Here is a 23,774-nt window from a genome sequence, read left to right on the forward strand (position 1 = left end):
TGCGTGGGCTTCTCATTGTGGTGAATTCGCCTGTGGCAGTGCACAGGCTCTAGGGGCTCAGGCTTCAGTAGGTGCTGCACGTGGGCTCAGTTCAGTTTAGTCGCTCAGTCGTCTCTGACTCTTTGCCACCCCATGGACTGCAGCATGCCAGGCTTCCCTGTCCAGCACCAGCTCTTGGAGCTTACTCAAACTCATGTCCATTGAGTCGGTGAAATCATCTAACCATCTCATCCTCTGTCGTCCCCTTTCTCCTTCTGCCTTCAATCTTTCCCAGCATCATGGTCTTTTCCAATGAATCAGTCCTTCGCATCAGGTGGCCAAAGTATTGGAGTTTCAGCTTCAGTATCAGTCCTTCCAATGAATATTCAGGACTGATTTCCTTTAAAATGGACTGGTTAGATCTCCTTACAGTCCAAGGGACTCTCAAGGGTCTTCTCCCAAAACCACAGTTCAAAAATATCAATTCTTTTGCATTCAGCTTTCTTTATGGTCCAACAATCACATTCATATATGACTACTGGAAAAAACATAGCTTTGACTAGACAGACCTTTGTTGGCAAAGTAATGTCTCTGCTTTTTAACATGCTATCTAGATTGGTCATAGCTTTTCTTTCAAGGAGCAAGTGTCTTTTAATTTCATGGCTGCAGTAATCATCTGCAGTGATTTTGAAGCCCCCCAAAATAAAGTCTGTCTGTTTCCATTGTTTCACCATCTATTTGCAATGAAGTGATGGGACCAGATGCCATGATCTTGGTTTTCTGAATGTTGAGTTTTAAGCCAACTTTTTCACTCTCCTCTTTCACTTTCATCAAGAGGCTTTTTAGTTCCTCTTCACTTTCTGCCATAAGGGTGTCATCTGCATATCTGAGGTTATTGATACTTCTTCTGGCAATCTTGATTCCAGCTTGTGCTTCTTCCAGCCCAGCGTTTCTCATGATGTACTCTGCATAGAAGTTAAACAAGCAGGGTGACAATATACAGCCTTGACATACTCCTTTCCTGATGTGGAACCAGTCTGTTGTTCCATGTCCAGTTCTAACTGTTGCTTCCTGACCTGCATACAGATTTCTCAGGAGGTAGGTGAGGTGGTCTGGTATTCCCATCTCTTGAAGAATTTTCCACAGTTTATTGTGATCCACACAGTCAAAGGCTTCGGTGTAGTCAATAAAGCAGAAGTAGATGTTCTTCTGGAACTCTCTTGCTTTTTCGATGATCCATCGGATGTTGGCAATTTGATCTCTGGTTCCTCTGCCTTTTCTAAATCCAGCTTGAACATTTGGAAATTCATGGTTCACATACAGTTGAAGCCTGGCTTGGAGAATTTTGAGCATTACTTTGCTAGCATGTGAGATGAGTGCAAATGTGCGGTGGTTTGAGCATTCTTTGGCATTGTCTTTCTTTGGGATTGGAATGAAAACTGACCTTTTCCAGTCCTGCAGCCACTACTGAGTTTTCCAAATTTGCTGGCATATTGAGTGCAGTACTTTAACAGCATCATCTTTTAGGATTTGAAGTAGCTCAACTGGAATTCCATCACCTCCACTAGCTCTGTTCATAGTGATGCTTCCTAAGGCCCACTTGACTTCACATTCCAGGATGTCTGGCTCTAGGTGACTGATCACACCATCATGATTATCTGGGTCATGAAGAGCTTTTTTGTGTAGTTCTTCTGTATATTGTTGCCACCTCTTCTTAATATCTTCTGCTTCTGTTAGGTCCATACTATTTCTATCCTTTATTGTGCTGAACTTCACATGAAATGTTCCCTTGGTATCTCTAATTTTCTTGAAGAAATCTCTAGTCTTTCCCATTCTATTGTTTTCCTCTATTTCTTTGCCTTGATCACCGAGGAAGGCTTTCTTATCTCTCCTTGCTATTCTTTGGAACTCTGCATTCAGATGGGTGTATCTTTCCTTTTCTCCTTTGCCTTTAGCTTCTCTTCTTTTCTCAGCTATTTGTAACATACACAAGTAGTTGTAGTGCACGGGCTTTAGTGCCTCATGGCATGTAGGATCTTCCCGGAGCAGGGATCAACCCTGCACTGGAAGGTGGATTCTTAACCACTGGACCACCAGGGAAGCCCCCATAGAATAAGTTTTTTAAATACATAAAACGCATGGGGTTATAAAGGAAGCCATGTGATAAGACCGTAATCAAAGTTAATTTGACATGTCTTGTACACGTGTGCATGTGTGTGTGTTCAGTTGTGTCCGACTCTTTGCGACCCTGTGGACTGTATTCTGCCTGGCTCATCTGACCATGGGATTTTTCAGACAAGAATACTGGAGTAAGTTGCTATTTCCTCCTCCAGGGTATCTTCTGGAATCTCCTACATTGCAGGTGGATTCTATACCCACTGAGCCGTAGGTAAACCATGTGATAAAATAATCATCAAAGTCTTTATATGACTTGTGTATGTCTTGTGTATAATGTATTACTATATCACAAAAATTTGTGATATTTGTGCTTCCTCATAACAGATTAAATAACTACCCAAATTTTGATGTACTGATGATAGAAACAGTACTTCAAGATACCTGGAATCATTGCAGCATGATTTGAAAATAATTGTCATTTCGGTTGAGCCAGGATTCATGAAAGAAATGTCAAACTGTAGTTGGAGATCAAATAAAGGAAAGGTGTGATAATGTGGTTCCATCCAAGGCCGTGGACCCCAGGCCCCCTCATCTACCATCCATGAGTCAAGATGAGGCACCTCTGGCCCAGACCAGTCATTGTTGGGGGTCAGCTTCATTGATAGCACCCTCCAGATATCAAATTTTAATCTATCCCAAGTGTCTCTATCTTCATTTCTTTAACTTATTAGCACTTATTGTGATTATTGATATACTTAAACCTATTCCTGTGACCTGGTTTCAGGTTTTGCAAATTTCTCCCCATTTCCTACTCTTGTTAGGTAAGTCAAAATGTCTTCCTTCTAATTCTTTCTTCTTATGGTTTGGAAGTTTTATTTTATATTTCTATTTACCTAGTAGTTGAAAATTTTTAACATGCATATTTGAATTTAGCTCTCCCCACCCGTGTCTGTCCCCATGAACAAGATACACCACTTTTCAGTTTTATTTCACCCCATCCTCTCCCTTCCACTGCCCAGAATGAGATCATTTGGATTCTCCTCCCAGACTGCTGAGAGTATTTTCCAGGCTTCGTCCCCTGATAAAAATAGTTTCACTGGCTCCTGGAGCCCATGTCTTCCTCTCGGGTTCATTTTTCGTTTTGCTAGAGTATCTGAGCTAGTAATTATTTTGGATGGTATTTGTTGGAAATAAACTCTCCTAACACTTGGCACGACCCAAAAAAGTGTTTATTTTTCCTCCTAACTGAATGGCTGTTAGGCCTGGTCGAGAATTATAGGCTCAAATCACTTTCCCTCCAAAATGTGAAGGTACCCCTCCATTGTTTGGAACTCGCAGCTGTCTCATGTCAGGTTTATCCTTTTCTTTTTTTCCGGAGGTAATGTGTTTTTTTTTTTCCCCCACTGGGAGCTTTTCTTTGATCCCTCTCTCCTCTGTGTTCTAAAGTGTCCTCCTGTGTCCCCTTCAGCCCAAGGCTGCTCCCGCGTATTCTTTCCAGAAGCATTCCTTTCCTTCTTCTCTCTGTCCTTCGGAATTCCTTTACAATAACTGAATGCAGAGAACTGGGCTCATGTCCCATTTCTTAACGTTTCCTTCCTACATTATAACTTTTGGTCTCTGACTCTGTGTTCTGGAGAATTCCACAGTTTGACCTTCCAGCTCACTAGTTCATCACTTAGATATGTCCACTCTACTTCTCAGCCCACCTATCAAGTAGTTTTATTTTGGCATCCAAACTTTTTTATGTCCTAAGACATTGACTTGATTTTTGGAAATATCTTTAAAATACTTTTCCCCATTTACATTTCCCCTGGCTGTTTCCTATCACCTCCCCGGTTTTCCCAAATGTTTAGCCCTGTCATAACAAGGCAAGCACGTTATTATTTCCAGCTCACCATATTCATTTCCCTACCATCCACAAGCCAGCCACTCAGCTAACACCGCATATTTTAGAGTTTTGTCACACCAGCTCCCTGGGTGCCCATTTCTGCACTAGTTAGACTGGGCGTATTAGTCAGCTGTTGCCACAACAATGCTGCATAACAAACCACTCCAAAGCTTCTGTGTCTTAAACAACAGTCACTGATGCTCACACTCAGGGCTGTGAGAGTGGATGTGGGTGGGTTCAGGACTGCTCCAGGGCTCCCTCACCCTCCTTCGACCAGTGGTGTCCCATTAGCACATGGGAAGGAATTTGGGAGGAAGGGGGCCAGGGGTGGACAGCTGCAATCTCAGCCCCACCTCGTGGGAAGTCCTTCATTTGCGGCTTGCTCTTCGTTTCCTGTTTGTCCGTCAACAAGTGGCTACTGGCCTTGAAATTGTGTTTGTGGGTCTGACCAGCTTCTGGGGGCATCAGTGACTGTTCTGGGGACATGTGGTTACCTGCTCTTCTAGGCATTGTTCATTAATGTGATTTCCCCCGTCTACTGCCTGCTGCTTATCACAGCTGGGGTGGGGCTGGTCCCAGATACCCCTGTGCATCACCCTGACAGTACCTCAGGGCCATTCAGCTGCTGCCTGGAACCCACCCATCAACTGCCAGCAGTTTCTTCCCTGGAGGCAGAGCAACCACCCACCACCCCTAGGATTTCTTGGGATATTTGCGCTTCAAGGGAACCCTTCCTGTTCTCCTGGTTATAGTGAGTTTTTTCATTTTTCTGTCATTTCTAAGCATTGAGGGCAGAGTACAGACTGTTAGGAAGCATCTGGACCATCAACTTGATTTTTAATCTCTTTGAGGCATCTAAACCAGTCCAGTTCTCAAGCCTTGGATGCTTAGTCCCTGGGAGCAGAATTTCCAAGGATCTGCAATGGGTCTGCCGGTTACAGGACCTGGGTGTGGACCAGGGCAGACTGCTGGAAGGGGCTGCCTGCTTCCACCTGGCTGCTGCTGGCCTCCTGAGGCCTAGTTCAGGATCCCCATGACCCCTGGAGGGAGGAACCCCAAGGTGGTGCCTTAGGGGTCACTGGAAGAACCCCAAGGTGGTGCCTTGATGGTCACTGACTAATGGCTTTAGCAATAGGGAATTGGACCGTAACTTTGGTGGCAGCAGCCCAGTGATGTGGACACTGACAATTCTCAGGCCAAACCCAGCATGTCCCAGGACATCTGTGACAGGGCAGGTCCCTCTGTCATTGGCATCTTACCCACACACAAGGTTCAACTCACCCCTGGACCGACAAGATCCTGAAAAGAAGTCCCTTCCCCACCTCTATGTCCAGTGTTTTCAAGCAGAATCACTCCCAGCTCTTTTGCTCCAGTTTCTACTCTTATTTGTCATCAAAATTTGAACAGAGGTTTGGAATCCAAGGGCTTCTCTTGTAGCTCAGTTGGTAAACAATCTGCCTGCAGTGCAGGAGACCCGTGTTTGATCCCTGGGTTGGGAAGATGCCATGGAGAAGGAAATGGCAACCCACTCCAATATCCTTGCTTGGAAAATCTCATGGAGAGAGGAGCCTGGTGGGCTGCAGTCCATGGGATCGCAGAGTCACGCACGACTGAGCGACTAACACTTACTTACTTACTTTGAGACCAAGAAAAGTTTAGAAAGCACCCTTCCTGAGGCCTGGGACCACAGGTTGGGTTTCCTTCTCCTGTCTTTCTGGTGCTTTCAAAGAAGGTGCAGGACTGCACTGGGCTCAACTTCTCTAAAAGCAAGCCAACCTGCTTTTTACGAAAAGACGGGAACTAGTAATTTGGGATTACCTTCCTCCTTTCTGGGGCGGCAACAGGGAAGTAATTAAAGGGTCAGAACTATGCTCATCCCCATAGGGCTCAGGTGAGGACACAGGCAGAGGCCCTGGCTGTGACCCCCTCCTCCACCCGTAAGCTGGGAAGAACCCCACCTCTGAGCAGAGTGCAAAGAGCAGCAGATCTGCAGCCCCAGCCGTGGAGGGTCCATATCTCAGAGTCCCTGGGCGGCGTCTTTCCTCCCTTCAGTATGACCCAGCCCGGGAAGACAGGGGCCACCCCTCATTTCCGGTGACCCTGAGACAGACGCCAGGCAAAAATTGAGGCCAGGACTGGCTCCTGGGCCCCAACCCTATCCTAGTGGACAGTTCCGGGTGGCGAAGCCCCTGAGTAGCGCCCCACTCCTGGGCCCCGGGACCTCTCAGGGCATCCTCTCTTTCCCTTCCGGAGTGCTGCATTTCAAGTCCCCGGAGAGATATGCGGGCGGACCCCGGGGCAGAAAGCCATGGGCGGGTCTTAAGCAAATCCCCTTGGGACCCCTCGCTCCGGAGCCGCCAAGCGGTGTCACCCTCACCCCCTCCGCACTCCAGGACATTTTTCCGGAGAGCGGATTCGGAGGTAGAAAGCGCGGGGTCTTGGGCGGCGAGTCAGCCCTTTTCGAAGCTCCGCTTGGGCCCCGGCGCAGGCCTGCCCGACGCGGTCCTGCACCGCAGGACTCGGGGTCTGCGGCGCCTTCCTCCTCGACCCGCCCGGCCAGCCCATTGGCTCAGACGCGCGCCGCCCGCGTCTCCGCAAGATCCCATTGGCCGGCGGTCGCGGCTTAGACAAAGGGAGCGGCGGCGGCGGGCGGCGATTGGGCGGGGAACAGGATGGGGAAGGCGTGGAGGGGGCCAGAGGAGAGGGGAGAAAGAGAGCTGGGGCCGGAACCCGGGGAACACCCGCACAGGCGGGGGCGGAGGCGGGGGCGGGGGCGCGGACTGAGCAGGGGAGGGCGGGGCGGGAGGACAGCGAGTGGGGGAGGGGTGGAAGAACGAGGATGTGGGGGAAGCAGCGAGGGGCGGGGGCGCGGAGCCGAGCTGGGAGGGGAGGACAGGGGGGCTCGAGGTCGGGGGCGGGGGATAGAGGCGAGGGGTTTAAGGCGAGGAGAGGGAAAGCGGGGGTGTTCGAGGGGGAGGACTCCAAAGCCGGGTGGAGGCGGGGGCGGGGCCGAGCGCTCCTGGAGGGCGGCGGCCGCAGGGCGCGGGGCGGCGGGAACCCGCCCGCCCCTCCGCGCAGCACCCCTCCCGCCCCGGGGCTCCTGCGCGGACCGCGGCCGCCGCTGCCTCCTCGTCTTCCCCGAGGGTTCCGCGACCGTCTCCGGTAGCTCGGCCGCGAACGTGGGAAAGCGGGAACCTGGGTCGAGAAGGACGCGCCCGGACCCAGGTCTGGACGTGCAACCGGAGCCGCAGCCTAGCGGCGGGACGCGCCGCCCCTTGGCCTCGGAGCCCCTCTCCAGGACTGCCGGGCCGCGGGGTTCCTCTGCTCGTCCGCTCGCAGGGAGGAGATGCGGGGCCTGGCGCTGGAAGACGTGTCCGGCGCGCGGACCGGAAGCTTGTCGCGCTTCCTGGAGAGTTGGCTCGGCGGGGTGCGTCGCCTGGGAGGGAGGGATGGGCCGTGGGGCGACCGGCCGGGCGGGGAGTGGCTTCTGGGGGCCCCCTCGCCAGCGGCGGGCCCGCGAGGCCGCCCTCGGAGCGCCGCCAGGTACGTGCGTTTTCCTTTTTTCCCGCGCGCCCAGAGCGCACTCCGGGTAGGGAACGAATAAAAACCCGGCTGGTGTGTAAGAGCCTTTCGCTGCACACGTGTCTTTCTGCAGGGCTCGGGGAGGGCCGCTGAACTCGGGGTACACACTGGCCTAGTCTGTGCCTGTGGCCTCGGTCAGAGGACTGTCCTCTACTCCACCTCGGGGCTCGGAGTAAATGTCTTCTTTGCAAAAGCCTGTCCCTTTCCTCTAGGTTGCGTTTAATTTGCCGAGGAGACCATGCGCCCTACCTCGGCCCCGGGGCTGGGGCTATGGGGCTTTGTGCAGTCTCTCCCACCCCTACCCCCTGGAACCCCAGGAATTTTCAAGCAGGGCCGCTCAGTTCTGAGAGACGATCGCTGGAAACTGTGGATGTGGAAACCCGACCTTGGTCCCGCGCTGGGCGGACAGGTCCCCTTGTCCAGTAGTTAGCCACACGAGTCCCAGACTTGCCTGTTAGGGGAGGCCTTTGGGCTTTGCTTTTTGGTAGTTTGGGGAGGCCCTTTAGCTGGCCTGGGGCGGACTCGCTCCCCTCCCCCATGCCCACTTCAAACAAAAGAAGTCTTAGGAGAATCGTTTCCTGGGGAGAACTCTTCCGAATGTGAATCTTTAGTTTCCCCCGCCCCAGTTCTTAGGATGGGACAGCCTTTACAACAAAGGGGAAGGTTGGAGACAGTTGAAGGAAAGGGCGCGCTTTTATTTAGGGAGACTTTGAGAGAATGCACATTTCACTTTCTTCCCATTTTCTTACCTGATTAATGGAGTTTTAGGTGATGTTTGGATATGGGATATTTTTGTTTGGAGACTGTTTCAGGAAAAGAAGAGGGCTAGATCGATGAGAAATTGGCAATTTGGTCTCCACCCGGTGGGGAAAAATATCCCATGGAGTGAAACGTATTGCTTGCCCTTTAGGGGAACACTGAAAATTAGGGATTTGATGGTTAAAAGGGAGGGGTTTATTTTGTGTCATTTTCTACGGTGCCCCCCCACCCCCACCCCCGCCATAAGTCGGAACAAAGGGGCCAGGTGAAAGGGTTCAAATCGGGCCCGCTGTAAAAACCTCTCAGTTCCCGCGCACCAGCGAATATTCCCATCGGAGCTTGGGTTGGAAAGAAAAGGAATCAACGCCCCAGAGTCCGCATGTGTACCAATACCCAGCTCGCGAGCCTCCACCGGTCTGGGGAAGCCTGGTTACCGGGCTCGGGAGCGAGGGACCCGGTGGGCGGGAAAGGCCTCTCCTGGGGATAAAACGCAGTTTCAGTTTCCACCTTCCCCGGAAGAACCGAGAGGTTCGCGGTGTCCCGGCGGCGCCTGTCCCCGCTCGCCCGGCGTGGCGCTCCCGACATAGACCCGCATCCACCAAAGCCCGGGACCTAACTTCTCTCGAAATACTTAAAACTCAACAAGCCATAAAAGGCTCCCGATTCCAGTGGAAAAGGCATCGAAGATTTATGGTCCCCTGGATTCCCCACACTCTAATTATGCCTGTTTTTAGTTGACTTATGGGTGGTGACCACTAAAATCATTTTCCATTTGGATTTTTTTCTCTTAACATGAAAAATGCGAGCTTCAATTTTTCTTACCGGCTTGGGCAGGCATTTTTCCGTTCGGGAAGAAAAATCCGGCCTCCTGCCTTCTCTGTGGCCTCTGGCTGGGTGTACTGGCCCTGTGGAACCCCTCCATAGCACCCTTAATTGCAATTTAGGGGAAAGTATTTTTTTCTTCCTGCGATCGTTAACAGGTATTCTTCCCTTGAAGCACTTCCCTATAGTTTCCCTGCGGATTGCTTGGGGTTCAGAACCCTACTCCCACTAACTCTGGCCCAGCGACTAGGGGTGACCCTAGCCAGAAAGCAAGTCCCCCCATGGGCCCAACTCCAGTAGTCACCCTCATCTGCCCTCCTGGGAGCCTGGGGCATTGAGGGGTTCCCCCCACCCACGGTCCTGAGGGATCCGGAACCGACCCCACGCCACTGTCTGGCGGCCCCATCCCCCATCTTCTTCCCTTTGTTCACCACTCCGGACTCTGAGTTGAAAGTGGCAGGAAAAAAATAATTAGATGGAAATCAAAGATTAGACGGGGCACGCTGGCTGGCGGCCTCAGTGAGGCCTGGCCGACACTCTGATGGAGCCTCATAAATCTTCACAGGCCTGACAAAAGCTGTGTCCTCTGGTTCCCTGGGAATTTGGGAACTTACCGATCTCCTTCTCAGAGAGCCCTCAGGGGCCTTAATTTCTGCCTGGCTCAGAGTTCTCAGAAATGGATGAAGGTGTGGAAGGGGAAAGGGGTGGTCTGGCCAGCGAGTGACCAGGGCCCAAGACCCCCATCCGAGGAAGGGCAGCAAATAACCCTCACCCATTTTGCTAACAAATATTACAAGGGTGCTGTATTCCCCTACCTGAACTGCCTTAGGAGGGGTGTGATGGGGAGGACAAAATATGGCATGTGTTGGGGGGCCGTTAACCCCTCACTAGCGACTCCTTTGTCTGGCCGGTCCACTGCTGAGACAAGTGGCATCCTGGCCTGTGCACTAGGCACCGAAGTCGGGAGAGCAAGCCTGGCTTCTGAGGACCCCCTCCCTGGCTCAGGTGTGCCTGCTGTGAGTGGGGACCGCTGATGCGGGTTCAGCTGAGTCTGGAGGTCTCTGCACCCTTCTCCAGAGGTTCCAGCATCCGAGGTCTTGGGGCCCATGTGCGATCCACCCGGGAGCTGTGCCCCCAACCAGCCTGGGTGGGAGAGAATGTGAAAGAAGCCCGTTTAGATCGTTTTAAAAACTCGAATTAACTGGGAAAATAGTAACCGAGCTTTCCAATGCGGGGAAGAGGTTGGGGGCGGGTCTTTTTTTTTTTTTTAACTATACCCCCTTGTGCCAGTTTTTGACCTTTTCATAGTGTTATAAGAAATGTTGCAACGTTTAATTTCTATTGCCATGAGATATGGAGAGGGTAGCCCAACATTCTGAAGTAATTTGATAAGGCTTCGAGTAGCAAATCCGAAAGGAGGGCTGGCGGCCCAGGTATAGTTTCTTTATAACCTGAATTTACAATGAAAGCATTCTCCTTTATGGATATAATAGATTAGATTTCACAACTTAATTCACCAGAATGGCTCCGTTTAAGGGAGCTCCGGCTGATTTTATTACGCCAAGCCAAATTGGATGTTTGTGGTCTTAAGGAAAAGCGATTGTGACATAAAATATATAATTTTTAAAGTAAAAAAACAACGGGTTCGACCCTGTCCCCTTCGTTCTCCATCCTTCTTCATCACCCTCGGTTCCCCAGTTTGGGAAATCCCGAGAATTATTTGTTTGTTGATTTCTGCGGGTGAGACAGGAACTCACACTCGGGAGGGGGCGGTCAGGGGGAAGCCACTCGCGACCCGGCCGGGGGCTCCGCGAAGCAGCTGGCTTCATCGCCCCCGTGCTGGCCATCCAGCCGGCCGGCCTCGCTGGTGGCGCGCACGCGGTGCCATTTACCCGGAAAGGATTGGGGCCCCGCTCCTCGAAGTCCTTGGAAAAGTCGAAATGCCGGCCCAGGCACCACAGTCTTGGGGCCCTCGGAGCTCCCGCGGAGGGCCGAAGCCTCCGCTTGCCCCCGGCACCGGACAGCCTCCTCCGACAGCGCTGGTGAGATGGAGAAAGCGCCCCTTGGAAAGCCAGGTGCGCGTTCCCCTGGCAGAGCCCGCGGCGGGACACCGGGAATGGAACAGTCTCACGCTACTTTGTGCAAAACAACTGCACTCCCGCTGGGCCCGCTCCGCGCCCGCCTGGACCACAAGGGCTGGCCTAGGGCGACCGCAGGGGCTGGCTCCGGGACCCGCCTTGTCCCGTGGGGAGTGGGCATCACGCGCGGGACTGTCCAGGGCCCGCCAAACCCCCGCCTCCGTGCAGATCCCGGAGGCCGCCCCCTGCGCGCCCAGCAGTTGACAGTCGCTCCCTGCGGCGGAGACCGGCGCGGCCCGCCCGGCTGGCGGAGGACCGTGGGGGGATGGGGGACTCGGTGGCCCTGCCCGGGCCTGGCCCGCCAGCGCCCGCGGCCCATTCTGCTGTCACTTCTCATTACGATCGGGCTCTATTCTCCCGACCGCACCGTCCCCTTCTCCTCCTCTCTCTCCCCCCCTCCCCCATTTACTGGGTGGTTTTAGCCCAGATTTAGCCCCCACCCCTCCCCGAGGATCGGGGCGTAAGGCAACCCTGAGTGCGGTCCACCCTTTACCAGGTCGATCTCTGACCCGAGACCCAGCCTCAGACGGGGGAGCCAGGCGCGAGTCCGTGTTCCCGGGGCCTGAAGGGCCCCCGGGCGCTCCACGTGGCGTCCTCGCGGCCGGGAACCCCGCACCCTGCGTTCCGGTGCGTGGCTGGCGGGCTGTGGGTGCGCGCCTTAAATTAAATCTCCGCAGCGTCTGACCTTGTTTTTTCCTCGGCCTGATAGCGGCAGCAGCTGTTTTTTTTTTTTTTTTTTAATTCCAGAATTCCTGCTGCTGGGGGAGGGGCGTTATTATTATTATTTTTGGTTGTCGCAACCTCCTGGAAAAATTCCCTGGTCTCAGAAAGCGTAACAATAGACTGGCGGATTTCTGGAGGAAGTGCCCCCTCCCCTGTTTTCTCCTGGGACGCTTCTGCCCTCAGGATGCTAAGGAGACTTCTGTGGGGAGTGGGAACCAATTCCCCTACTCTGGCCCCAGCCCCCTCCTCGGTCTTCAGAACCTCTCAAGTCTACCTCGAGTCTGACTCTCAAATCTACCTTGGGGTCCTGCCCTTGCCCCCATCACTCCTGGGAGAGGTCACAGCTCCTTGAACTGGGGAGTAGTCTCCAGCATCCGTGGGGGTAGAGACAAGAAGTAGAGCTTTCCAGCACCTCCCCCTTCAGTGGGGGCGGGGAGGAGGGGTGTCCTGTCCCCTGGAATCCTATCCCTGTTTGCTTTGGGGGTCAGCTTTAGACCAGAGGCAGTTAAAGATTAATGGGCCTGGGCCCTGGGGGATGGGATGAGGGGGCTGGGGAGGGAGTCTGGCCCCTCCCTGGGCCATCAGTCCCCTGCTGGCCTCTGCACTCTCTGTGCTGGGCATGAAGTCCTGTTCCCTGATGCTGCTCCCCCACCCTTAGGGGGCCCACCTGTCTGACCCGGGAGGAGGTGCGGGGGGCAACGTAACTCTGGCTGCTAACTATACACATGACCCCAATTCCAGCTTCATTCCTAGGGACTCCCTCTACCTGGATTGGAAAGCAGAGGGGAACTCTGACCCTCCTGGCCCCCTCCCCTGCTGGGGCAAGAAGCCCAGAAAAATGGCCGAGGTCGGGGCCGGGGAAAGCCAGGCTGGCCAGCAGGTGTTGCAGTGTGTGTGGCTGGTCTGGGTCTCCCTGTACCAGCCTCACCGGGCTTCTCTGGCACTGGAGGTGTGGGGGTAAAGGTAGAAGGGGCTGCTGGGGGCTCTTACACAGCCCAGCCTGGGCCTGCATCCCCCCCCCCCGTCCTTGGATAGAAAGGGGAGGGGGTCCAGGGGAAGAGGCCTCTTCATGGCCAGTGGTCCCCAGGAACACCTGACCCCTCACTCAGGAGGGGCAGCACTGCAGAGCTCCCAGGACCTGTCTTGAAGCCCCTCATCCTGCCCGTAAATGTATTTACCCTTGTGTGACACCAGGTGCGTGGCTTCTGTGACGCAGGGTCCCCAGCCTGCACGAAGACAGGAATTGAACTTTAGTCTCCAGGCAATTAAGGTGGCAGGGACTATAGTTCATTAATGGTTGTTATGCAATAAAAACGATAAAATGGCCCTGATTTTGCAATTTAAAAATGCAATTTATTTTAATTTATGTTTCTAAGTATTTATGGGGTATCATGGTGGGGGCAGCTCGGGTATCACTGAGGGGGTTGGGGCCGAAGCCCATCCATTTGGAGGGACAGGGAGTGACTGAGATGAAATGGGACCTGGAGCAGCAGAAAATACAGAGGAGACTGAAGGAGTGGGCCCTGGCTTTAGGATGGCGAGAACTAGACATTCTGGGCTGACTTTTACGAAGCGGTGGAAACTGACTCCAAGGCCTCGCCCTTCTGTCCCTGGCTGCTGCAGAGTGGGCCGGGGAAGCACTCCTGAGCCAAACATCCAGAAGCGTGCTGGGCAGGACTGTCTCCGGGGACCCTGGGATCTTGGACACAGAGGCTTCCCCACCCCGGCCCACTTGCGGCTGGGCAGGTTCCTCAGGTCCCGAAGTAGCCTGCCTGTTGCCTTTGGAGGCTCCTTGTGTCAGGAGTGTAGCTATGGCTCTGTCCCCCTTTCCCTAGCCTTATAAGTGGGTCAGATGTCCATTTCCACAGCCTCTGGAGGGTCCGGCTGTCCTGTCCCAGCGCTGTGTGCCTAACCCAGACACCATATGCACTGCCAAGGCCTGAGGGCCCAGACACTCTCTGTAGGTGTGTCTCCCTGGTTTCCTTCTGCACCCCTTCACCCCCCACCCACAGACAGACCTCAGGCACTTAGAGAACCCAGGATTATGACAGCAACATTCCGAGCCCAGCCACAAACCGCAGCGGACACTTGAGAGGTGAGGACACCTGCGGGAGAGTTTGGAAGTCGGCCTCGAAGGTGGAGGGCCCTGGCTTCAGACAGAAAAAACAGGAAAGAAAGTATGGGAAGGACCATGACTGGGGACTGTTGTGCAGAACATCGGAAAGCCTGAAACCCACTCCATCCCTGGTGGTCATGGAATCCTGGGCCATGGGCCTCTGCCTTTCAGACCCAGTGTTAGACGAGTGACTTTGTCGCGAACATTGTCAAAGCCAGGGTTCCCAGCCCAGCTTGTCAACCTCCCCACCCCCAATATGCATGTGTGCGCACGCACGCACACACACACACCCCGATTTTAGCACACAGCCAGGAAGACCAGGAGAGAGGCAGCCTTGGCCCCTTTTGCTGCTCACTCCCACGGGTGGGTGCCCAGGGGCTGGGGAGCAGCCTCCTAATTCCTCCTCACCCTCCAGACTCCTAAGGCTCGTGGACTCCACCCCGCCCGGCAAGGATTGTCCCAGGCCTCTGCCTCCCTCTCCCTTTTATTCTGGGCACCTTGGCCTGCCGAGTTAATTGGCAAACTTTCCCAGAAGTAAACTTGATGGATGGAAATTAATAATTTTCCCAATGATACAGTCATTGCTAATCATGCCAGCTGGGAGGAGGGGGCCTGGGTGAAGGCTGGTGGAGTGCGGGGGGCACGGGCTGAAAACCACTAGCATGAATGATATCTGCTGGGGCTGGGGGGTCCCTTACGCAATTTAAGAGTTTTGAAGCCCCAGTGCTGGGTGCAGTGCTGGCAGCGGGGAGGGTGCTTGGGGAGGGTTTGAGCCTCCTCTACACTCCCACCCGAGTCTCTTGCCATGTAACCTGGGCCCCACGGGGGTGCTTCCAGCTGGGTTCTCTTACACAGCAGAGGTATGAGAAGGGGAATCCTGACTATACTTGGAGACCTGTGGGGGGAAGGGGCCCTGAAAGGAGAGAGAGGACAGAATGGCCATGGGGGCTGCAAGCAGCACCACAGCCGCCTCCCCCACTTTAGAGCTCTTCTTTTGAAGATGACCGAGGTCTTGCTGGTCCACCCAGGGCAGAGGGTGCCTCGTGCTTGGGAACCTTGCTCCCAGGACTCCTGTCCTGTAAAGAAGCACAGTCCCCATCGCTCTCATTGTAGAGCTCTGGGCTTCATCCTATTGGGGCTGGGTGGAGAATCAGTGCTTGGACAAAACAGCCCTCTGCTCAGGACTTTGCATCCCTGGGAGCAGCGAGGAAACAGTGCCCGACGGCTGGGTCCTCAACACCACTTCACCACAGTGAGGGCTTCTCGGGGCCCTCAGCGAAAGCCTGTGCTGGACAGTGGCCTGAGAAGTGTGGGCATGACCAGCATGTACCCCAGATGATTCTGGCTCAGGCAGCCCAGCTACTGCCCAGGAAGCCTGGACAGGCTGCAGTCAGTGATATGAGGCAGGCAGGACAGGGGGCTCTTCACACGAGAAATGTTTTGTTGGATGAATGAATGATGGATGGATGGATGGATGATAATGTTTCACCAGGCACAAAGATGATTTCCTTGGCCTTTTCAGCATCCACAGCCTGTTGGTGGCAGAGCTGACTTCACTGGCTCCACCCAGAAATTTGCTTTGGAGAATCAGAAAGAGCAAACCCCTAGGGAGAAAGATGAGGTGGGGAAGGTTGAGAGGGCCACTTGGCGTCTTCCCTGCAGTGACCAAGCTCACAAGGGACAAAAGAAAGACCCTCTCCTTGACAAGGGCAGGGGCACATAGAGGGGCCTGGGATGCAGTCTACCCCCATTTACGACCACACCACCCTAGCATCTCCAGGCTGGTGAAATGGGACCAAAATGAAGCTGGAGGAACTGGGATATGATTAAGGAGAGGATAGTGTAGATAAAGGGAGCGATGAGAGGAGGAGAAGGGGGTAAGTCCCACTTGTCCAGGCTGACTGCCACAGCTGGTCAGGGCCTTTCTACCCATCTGGCAGGTGTAGACCTCTCCTTGGGGTTGGTGGGCTTGGGCTGGCCCCACACTGCCTGCCACAGGCACCCTATGGGGACTGCCAAATAACTTTGTCCCAAGGCAGCAGGGACATGGGGGAGGAAGAAGAGGAGAAGGAAGAGAAAGAAGCTGGCTCCGTTGTCACTGGACAGCCGTAGCACATTAAAGATGAAGAGGCCCAGAGAGGCTCACTATGTGCCTAAGGGCACACAGCAGGATTTGAACCAGGCCTGTCTGCCTGGGAAGCCTGCCTTTGTCCAAGACAGGACATATTGCAGGGTAATTAAAGTCGTCAGCCCAGCAGGGCACCTAATGGTGCCCCCCACCCACCCCCACCTGAGCCCGTGCCTGTGGCCCAGAGCCAGACAGCTGACCCAGCTTCCCAGGCTAAGCAGCTTCTGAGGGCAAGGCGCTCATGCCTCACCACACAGCTCTGGGGCCTGGAGCCAGCCGGGGCCATGGGGGAGGGGAAAGGGGGGACGGGGTGGGGAGGGGGAGGCTCCACTTTGAGGACATCCCTAGAAAAGGGGGTACCTCCCCTCTGGGACCTTATCTCCCGCTTCACACTGACCAGCTCTCCCTGTTCACACTGACCAGCCCCCATCCAGCGGAGCCTCGCTGGGTGCCTGGGTGACATCAGCATCGGACTCACTAGTCTGATGCTTCTTTTGCACCCTTATGGGAATGCAGCCCTTTGAAGCACAGATACTCTCCAGCTCTGGCATTCCAGCTCTGGTGAAGTCACGTCAGACCTGTTGTTTGCTCTCTAAGTTTTGCAGAGACCCTTTGGTCATTCCCTGGTAGCTCAGATGGTGAATCTGTCTGCGGTGCAGGAGACCTGGGTTCGATCCCTGGGCTGGGAAGATCCCCTGGAATACTGGCTACCTACTCCAGTATTCTTCCCTGGAGAATTCCATGGACAGAGGAGCCTGGCGGGCTACAGTCCATGGGGCACAAAAGAGTCAGACGTGACTGAGCGACTGACAGCCCTTTGGCCATTCGGCTCTGATATGAGTGCCCTCCTCTCCTCTCCTCCCCACTGCCAGCATGACTGGAGGCTTCAGTGCATCTGGCCTGGTCCCTGCAGGTAATGGTGTCCTGGCCTCAAGAAAGCTGAGGAGAAGTTTCCACGGACTTAAGGATATGTTGCTGATGCAGCTGTCCTGGCGTGGTCCCTGGTCCTGAGAACATCACCAGGGTGCTGAGCAAAAGCATGAAAGTGGAGGGGTGCTGGCTGTCTCAAGTTGTGGTGGCCCAGACACTTGGACCACCTTAGAGACAGTGCCGGAGAAGGCAATGGCACCCCACTCCAGTACTCTTGCCTGGAAAATCCCATGGATGGAGGAGCCTGGTAGGCTGCAGTCCATGGGGTCGCTAAGAGTCAGACATGACTGAGCGACTTCACTTTCACTTTTCACTTTCATGCATTGGAGAAGGAAATGGCAACCCACTCCAGTATTCTTGCCTGGAGAATCCCAGGGACCGGGGAACCTGTTGGGCTGCCATCTATGGGGTTGCACAGAGTCAGACACGACTGAAGGGGCTTAGCAGCAGCAGTAGCAGCAGAGACAGTGCTGTGAAGGCGCCACAGAGGCCTCAGACCCCCTAGGCCAAGCTGACAGGGCTCCCTCCTCTTTTCAGCCACACAGGTCACCTTTGGGATTATGCCCTCATTAGAGAAGACCTTGGAAAACTGGTGAAACAATCCCTGCCCTCACCCCCTTTCTGGACACTGGGGGCTACAGGGGAGGAACACAGGCTGGTCCCAGCTAGGTGGCAGGCCCACCCTATATCCCAGGGGCCTCATCCTGGGCCCTTTGCATCCTTCTTGAGTCTCTTCTTAGGAAAAAGATGTGCTGATTCTAGTCTGGACTTTTCCTGGCTCTGCTCTGCCCACAGTCCTCCAAGGTCTGGCTTGAGCCCCACACACGTCTTGGTCTGAGATTCAGGCACCCTGGGGACACTCTCGACAAGCTCCTTGGGGACCCTACCCTTTGCTGCCAGCCATCCTGCATCCTCTCTGCTCCCTGCTGGCTCCTGGCCAACTCAGAGGTGAAGCAAAAGGTAGGTGCCACCTCAAGGAGCCCCCAGTCCTCAAAAGAGAGAGATCCTTGAGCAGACGGCTGCTGCTGCAAGGGGAAGCCTTGCCATCTAGACCTGCAGGTGGCGGACAGCACCCACTGGAGCCCCCGCAGCAGCAGGTGAGCGGCCAGGCCTGGTAGTGATGATCCTGCCACTCCATCTCTGAGCCTCAGTTTCCTCCAGGTGGTTCACGGTGTCACCTATGAGATGCTTTTGTCCAGGATGCTTAACCTGAGTTGACTCACAAGGGAAGAATAAAGGAAACCCAAATTGGAAGACATTTAGCAGAACAACTGCTCTGGATGCTTCAAAATGGTCCATGTTAAAAAAAAAAAAAAAAAAAGCCTGGTATAGGATTCACCTCTGAAGTGTTTCAGACAGAAGCGGGGAATTTTGCACACGGGCCGCATAGGATCTGAGAGATTGTGCTGGCTACGTTTCCAGGGCATGATGAAGTTAGAAAGCCCTTCTTGGAGTTGAGATGCTGAAGTATTTAGGGATGGAGTGTCACAGTGTCTGCAACTGGCTCCCAAATAGTTCAGCAGTTTTGTATAAAGGGAGAGAGAGTGAGCAAATGCAACAGTATTGCTTTAAATAGAGCTGTTAAAAAAAAAAAAGAGTCAATATACACAAATATATTTTATTTATATACACTTAAAAAAAGATATCTTCTGAGGTTTGGAGAGGCCAGACCCCTGGTGCTTCCCTGAGACCCCACCCCACTGTTGCCTTGCCCTGGGGACCTTGGGAGGTGCCCAGAGAGGACAGGCGAGAGCTGAGCCCAGCCCAGCGCTGTGCTGGTGTTTACACTGTTTGTGTCCAGGCAGGGAGGGGATGGGGTCTGTTTGCTCAGACGCTCCTGGAAGGAGCTCTTGAATCTCCCTGGGCTCCTGTCCTTGCACCCTGAGACACAGAGACTCCTGGGGCTCACAGGAAGGTGTTGGAAGAGGAAACTGTCGCAAAGTCCCATCTCAAACACTGACATACTGGGGCCCAGTGGCCACTGGGAGTTTGCTGTTTTTAACCCGTTTTTAAATAAAGAACTGAGGCTAAGGGAGAGTAAAACTCGGGGGAAGGGACACAGCGGCTGCCACTGGTTTAACCTTCACTATGTACAGACCTCTAGAACGTGGCCTCGTCTCACCCTCACAATAATGCTGTGAGAAAGGTGTTGAAAATGATCCCATTTCTCAGATGAGAAAGTTGAGGTATAAGGCATAAACATCGAGACCAAAGCCCCAGCCAGGGAAAAGGGAGCTGGGTGTGGCCAGTCCAAGTCCCTGCTGCACACAGACTTGGGGACATTCCCACAGTGGAGACCTGCAGACCCATGCAGGCACACACACGCCTCCAGGAGGAGATGGAGGGAGCCCTGCCCAGAGGGCCTTGCTCTGGGTCCTGCGCTGGGCCATGTGTGTTACTGACTTGTGCGTGTGGCATCTCAAGATGGCAAAGTGCAAACCCCAGAAGAGGAAACAGGCTTGTTAGGCTGACTTGGATCCCCCAGAACCGCGGATGTCCCCTGTGCTCCGCAGCTCCAGGCCTGGGCCACTGGGGACAAGGGTTCGTCCCTGAGAGGCAGGTGCAGTGAGCCAGCTGTGGCTCGGGCAGCCTGGGCCTTCTGCACTGTCCTCAGGCCTACTGTGTGGCAGAGTCTCCTTGTCACCTTTGCTCGTTAGATCCTGGCCTTCCCTTCTCCTGCTCCTCGGGATTGTGATCAGCCTGCAGAATTCTGCTCAGCCTCCCCAGGGCTACGTGGAGGCCAGGGGCCTGCTTTTGACTTGCTTTCCTATGTGTGAATGAGATCTCTGCCCCCAGCAGGTAGCTGAGGGTCCTTGTGGAGAGGACCAGGGGGAGGACGAGGATGTGGACGAGGCTGGGGCTCTGAGTCCAGCTCACTCACCCTCTGCAGTCCCTGCTCAGCCTGAGGGTAAGCCGCTCAGAAAGCCTTCCCAGGGCAGGTGAGGGGGTGGGCCTTGGCCCCAGAGTTCACATTGCAGCCTCTGCCCAGCTCCAGGCTGGTGGCTGCCCCAGGCCCTGATTCTGCTGGGCCCACCTGTAGATGTGGCCGTGACTGCCCACACACGCCTCCCCCTCCTCGGCCTTCTTCCTGGTCGGGACCAACGTCCTCCCATCCCTCACTTGACATCCATTCCTGGGCACCCCAGTTCCTCAGCCCTGCCACCAGAGCAGGTGTTCCCCCCCCCCAGGACAGCGCTCCTGAGCTGAGCTTGCCCGGAAAACGGCCTGGATCTTGGGTTCCAGGCCTGGGGAGTGGCAGCTGCTGTGTCAGTGCGGGGACATTGCCAAACCAGGCTCAGACGCCCTGGCCCAAGGCCTGTGTGGGTGTGGGAGGGAGCCCAACGCCCAGCCACACCTGTCCCGCCGCGGGCCCTGGGGTGGGGTTTCCCATCTGTGCTGGAACCTGGTCAGGTTTCTCACTTCACCCTGAGGCAGGGTGCAGGGCACATGGGCCCCGGCCAGCCACGAGTCCCCGCCCAGACTGCGGCCTGCCTGCCAGGGCTCCTGCCAGACGGGAAAAACCTGCAGGAAGGGGCCGGGCTGGGAGCATTCTCACTGGGCCTGCGGCAGTGGTGGGCTGGGGGGGCGGGGGCCCCCTCCCACCCAGCCTAGCATCTCCCTCCCTTCTCTAGCTGGGCCAGGAGCCGAGGGCTGCCCAGGGCTCTGCGTGGTGGGAAGGGTGGACCTCCCAAACCTGAGTCAGTCTGGGCCTGACCATCCCCAGACCCCATCCCATTGCTTATTTAACCGAGTTCTGAAATTTCACGGCTCCTTTTTCACCTGATCTTGTCCCAGGCATCATTAAGATCTGTGAAATCGCAGGCTTGATCTGTTGATTTTGTTTCTTCTGACAGACGCTAAAAGACATCATGCGTTTCCAAAAGTTTCTTGGGACCATCTGTGGATCAAGTCAGGCACAACTGGCCTGGGGGAAGGCCGACCCTTCCTTTGGAAGCTGCAGAGCCAGAAGGGGTCCGGCTGCAGCTGAGATGATCTGGGAAGGGGGTCTCCCCAGGGCAGCCCCAGAGCATGGAGACTGTGGCTTTGAGTCCAGTCCAGAGCCCCCTCAACCCTGTCTTCAACAGGCCTGGACCCTAGAAGCAGCCTCTGCAGGCAGCCTAGAGTCCCCTCTCCATTGGAAACAGTGTGAAAGGCCAGGGACACCCCAAGGGAGACCCAGTCGGTCTCACACCTGACCATACCTCCCTTGGGCTCGTCTCTTTGGGCTGCATCTCCAAGCCCCTCCATTCCAGGGGCCTCCCCCCGGGCAGGCCTCAGCCCTTGAGAACCCTGCAGCTACGAGAGCCCCATGTGGCCAGGCCCCCCAGGGCCTGCCCCAGGCCACCACCAGCTGTCCATCACTGGACCAGGAAAGGGTCACTGCAACCCCTCAGGAAAAGCAAGGGAGAGGCAGAAATGCAGAGGACACCCCCTACTGGAGAGAACCTACATGGCATGCAGCTCCCCCAACCCCTGACCCCAGCCCTGATGCCAGGCAGGTAGCGGAGGACAGAGGAGGCCCCGTCTCCTCTGCTCATGACATTGCCCCTAAGGTCTCTCCTCCAGGCAGCTGGTAGGTCTTCCTTCCAGGGGGCTGTGAGCTCAGTCCCTGCCCTGGGGCCCTTGGGAACAGTTTGGAGGGAGGAGATGAGCTGATAGGGTCCTTGAGATATGGGCCAGGTGCAGGGTGGGCTAGGACAGCCCACCTTGGCCTATCTCCCCCAGAGTAAGGCTGTGGGCATTGAGGGCTGATATTCCTGAGTGCTTCCGACACACTAATGCTGGCCTGCACACTGTACCTGCCTCCTTGCTCAGAGCCTCTTAAGAGGTAGGTGTCGTTCTATCCATCTTTGACAGACAAGGAAAGCAAGGCACCGAGCGATGGAACCACCCACTCAGGCCCTGCAGCAGCCCCAGAGCTTCAGAGCTGAGACTCAGAGCTGCGACCTTCAGGGCCCAGGCTGCCGGGGTCCGTCTGTTGGTTTGGGTCCTGGCCATACAGCTTTCTAGGCCCCCTCACCCACTGCAGCATTTCTCACCCTCACACATTCCCCTCTGGCTCTGGGGAGGGAATGGAGACAAAACCTTTTCCTGTGAAAGATTAAAATCTGAGTTGAAAAAGGAAGGGGTATCTGTCAGTTCTCCAAACATAGAATCACCTGGTGGTCCAGTGGTTAGGGATCCGTGTGTTCACTGCAGGGGGCACAGCTTCGATCCTGGGTTGGGGAACTAAGATCCTGCAAGCTGTGCAGTGTGGTTGAAAGGAAAAGAATCACCACATGACGCAGTAGTGCCATTTGCACACTGGCTTTCAGAGCAGCTGAAAGGTGGAAGCAATCCAAGTGTCTACTGACTGATGAAGGGTAAACAAAATGTGCTCTGTCCATGCAGAGGAATAAAAAGGAAAGGAGTTCTGATACATGCTGCTGCTGCTGCTGCTGCTAAGTCGCTTCAGTCGTGTCCGACTCTGTGCAACCCCAGAGACGGCGGCCCACCAGGCTCCCCCGTCCCTGGGATTCTCCAGGCAAGAACACTGGAGTGGGTTGCCATTTCCTTCTCCAATGCATGAAAGTGAAAAGTGAAAGTGAAGTCGCTCAGTTGTGTCTGACTCTTCGCGACCCCATGGACTGCAGCCCACCAGTCTCCTCCATCCATGGGATTTTCCAGGCAAGAGTACTGGAGTGGGGTGCCATACATGCTACAACATGGGTAATTGAAGACATTATGCTAAGTATTCAGACAAAAAGGACAAATATTGTTTGACCCCACTTATATGGGTTCTTGGGCTTCCCAGGTGGCGTTAGTGGTATAGAACCCGCCAGCCAAAGCAGGAGACATGAGACGCAGTTTCGATCCCTGGGTCAGGAAGATCCCCTGGAGGAGAGCGTGGCAGCCCACTCCAGTATTCTTGCCTGGAGAATCCCCATAGACAGAGGAGCCTGGCGGGCCATAGTCCATAGGGTCGCAAAGAGTCGGACACAACTGAAGAGGCTTAGCATGCATGCACGCATATGAGGTTCTTAGAATGGGCGAGAAAGAATGGGCTACTTTCCTACAGAAAGTAGATTAGAGGTTACCAAGGGCTGCGGGAGGGAGGAAAGGGGAGTTATTGCTTAATGAGTAGATTTTCTGTTTGGGATGATGAAAGTTTTAGAATTTGATAGTGGCGATGGCTGCACAGCATGGTGAATGTAGCTAAAGGCACTGAATTGCGCACTTTAAAAGAATACTTAAAATAGCTACTTTTATGTTATAGGTATTTTTCCACAATAAAAATATTTTGTTAGGGGAGGGGCCCAGAGAGAGACATGTAGGGGGCCCCCTGGGGCCTCCCCGTCCCTCTGAGGGTCAGAGTCCACCTCCTTGGCTGCTCCCCTGGCAGATAGGCCCAGCTTCAGTTCAGTTCAGTCACTCAGTCGTGTCCAACTCTTTGCGACCCCATGAATTGCAGCATGCCAGGCCTCCCTGTCCATCACCAACTCCCAGAGTTTACCCAGACTCACGTCCATCGAGTCAGTGATGCCATCCAGCCATCTCATCCTCTGTCGTTCCCTTCTCCTCCTGCCCCCAATCCCTCCCAGCATCAGAGTC

The sequence above is a fragment of the Bos mutus genome, chromosome 19, assembly GCF_027580195.1.
Source record: "Bos mutus isolate GX-2022 chromosome 19, NWIPB_WYAK_1.1, whole genome shotgun sequence".
NCBI classification, from domain to species: domain Eukaryota; kingdom Metazoa; phylum Chordata; class Mammalia; order Artiodactyla; family Bovidae; genus Bos; species Bos mutus.